The following is a 2453-nucleotide window of genomic DNA, read 5'->3' as shown; positions in this document are numbered from 1 at the left end:
CACAACTATGGTGGTACGGGCCGTACCCACGCTCTGAGGGCGTGTGTACGGCCCGTACCACTATTGTTGGGGTGACGTAGGGGTACGGCCCATTCCCACGCTCTTAGAGCGTGTGTACGGGCCGTACCACCATAGTTGTGGTGATGTAGGGGTACGAACCGTACACACGCTCTGAGGGTGTGGGTACGGGCCGTACCCCTACGTCACCCCAACAATAGTGTTACGGTCCATACACACGGCCCGTACCCATGCCCTCAGAGCGTGGGTACGGTCCGTACCACGCGTACCCCTACGTCACCACTACAATGGTGGTACAGACTGTACCCACGCTCTGTGGGCATGTGTACGGCCCGTACCACTTTTGTTGGGGTGACGTAGGGGTACGGCCTGTACCCACGCCCTCAGAGCATGTGTACGGACCATACCACCATAGTTGTGGTGATGTAGGGGTATGGCCCGTACCCACGCTCAGAGGGCGTGGTTACGGGTCGTACCACGCGTACCCCTACGTCACCCCAACTATGGTGGTACGGGCCGTACCCATGCTCTGAGGGCGTGGGTACGGGCCGTAACACCATTGTAGGGGTGATGTAGGGGTACGCGTGGTACGGCCCGTACCCATGCCCTCAGAGCGTGGGTACGGTCCGTACCACGCGTACCCCTACGTCACCACTACAATGGTGGTACGGACCGTACCCACGCTCTGGGGGGCGTGGGTACGGGCCGTACCACCATTGTAGTGGTGACGCGCGTCCACGTCCACTTCCGTTGTGGCGGTACGTGGGATTGGTGGACACGCCCCCCGAAGTGACCAGACCATGGAGGTAATTTATGTGCAGGATATATATGTTTTACATTGGGTGGGGGTTATGTTTCCTGCCCCTTTGCCCCTGGGTGTTGTTCTGACCTTCTGCGGTGTCTGCGTCGGTTTCTGTGCACCAGGTCGTAGGCTAGGAGGGCCGGGATGACACGTAGGATGGGGTCCATGGCTGTCCGTCGCGTACCGGTGCTCCTTCTTCGCGTCGTCCTCAATTTCCCGGGAGTTTTTGGCTGCCGTAAAAAATGAGCGGGGCGGAGTGACATGGGCACAGATCGTACTTGCTGGTCCGTAAAACGCTGCCTGTCGTACGCGATGTCCCGGATCGGAATTGTGGGTATTTTTTTGCCGGTCGGTGTTTTGTACGACTCGTACGGAAATGGTATTTCTGTACGAATCGTACTTGCGGGTTTGTAAGGTGGTTTTCCCGGGTACGAGTCGGACGGAGAATACGCTCCGTACGACCATTCGTACCCGGGTTATACATAAACAAAGCAAACCCAACGACGGACCAAGGTCAAGCACTTATATTCCTACTGTTTTCCTTATTACTAAAGTACACTGTGTTTGTGTACGTGGTGCAACAACTTCCAGCATCCGTCGTTGTTAGATGCAGGGCAGGACCAAAAGTTTTTTCACAAAGGAAGGTGCACTCAAATAACCAAGTCCAAATTGATGTGTATTCCAAAGATCTTCTCTCGATCTTCGTATTTATTAAACAAACTAGGCAGCCAACGCGTTTCGTTCCTAACACACAGGAACTTCTTCAGGGCTGAAAACAATACATAGAGTAACATATAAAAACAACAACATATAAATATACAATACACTTACATCACAACGTATAAAAAACACTAAAAAAGCCACAATAACCACAAATCAAAAAAGAAACACAAAAGCAACCTAAGGTACAACATGTATATACATATATGTCAATAGGTTAAAATTCTGTGAATATAAAGCTTTTAAACAGTTAATCTAATCTGTATTCTACTATGTCAGAGATTAAAAGATACGAAGTCTTAATAATAGCTTAGCGTATCACGAAAAGTTGCAAACGGAGAAAGGAGAAGACAGAGAAAAAGAAAAAGAAAGAACCAGAAAGATCAAAAAGGACTCATAATAACAAAAACAATTAGTAGAAGTAACAAGCACCTATACATTCCTAAATATATCCCAAATGATGACTGTTTAATAAAGTGCTAGTGCTAAATCCATGCAAAATAAGCAAAGAGGAAAAAGGGATATAAAAGGGATATAAAAAAACGATATAAAAAAACGATGGCTTGGGCTCACCACAAAGTAGGTAACACAAGTAATCCTATTCCATATTCGTAGAGTCAGGGGAAACCCAAATCACAAAGTCGTATCGCACAGTAGGTGTGTAATAGCACATCTGGAACACAAATATAAAAAGCCCAATAATGTCATGGGCGAGAAAAGAACCAATTGCATCATAAGTAAGGAACATATCCTACATGATCATGACCAGCATATGAATAAAACGCTGAGATCACTAGGGGATACACTCACCCACAAGTATAAAAACGAAGGCAAGATCTTTTACAAAAAGGTCACGTGTCGTACAAAGTAGTCGGTCAAGTAGGTTAAGAATCCATTGTTGGACCAATTAATC

General features: G+C 47.5%; 1 long non-coding RNA gene across 1 annotated transcript; it reads right to left on the bottom strand.

Moving 5' to 3' along the window:
- Positions 1-1495: 1495 nt before the first annotated feature.
- On the bottom strand, positions 1496-2453 carry LOC146860773 (uncharacterized). Its single transcript, XR_014979202.1, has 3 exons — positions 2351-2453; positions 2114-2213; positions 1496-1589 (listed from the first exon to the last, which is right to left on the bottom strand). It is a non-coding gene; the product is annotated as an uncharacterized LOC146860773 (long non-coding RNA).

The sequence above is a fragment of the Triturus cristatus genome, chromosome 3_1 (genome assembly GCF_964204655.1).
Source record: "Triturus cristatus chromosome 3_1, aTriCri1.1, whole genome shotgun sequence".
Classification (NCBI taxonomy): Eukaryota; Metazoa; Chordata; class Amphibia; order Caudata; family Salamandridae; genus Triturus; species Triturus cristatus.
This window is presented reverse-complemented; position numbering and strand designations above follow the sequence as displayed.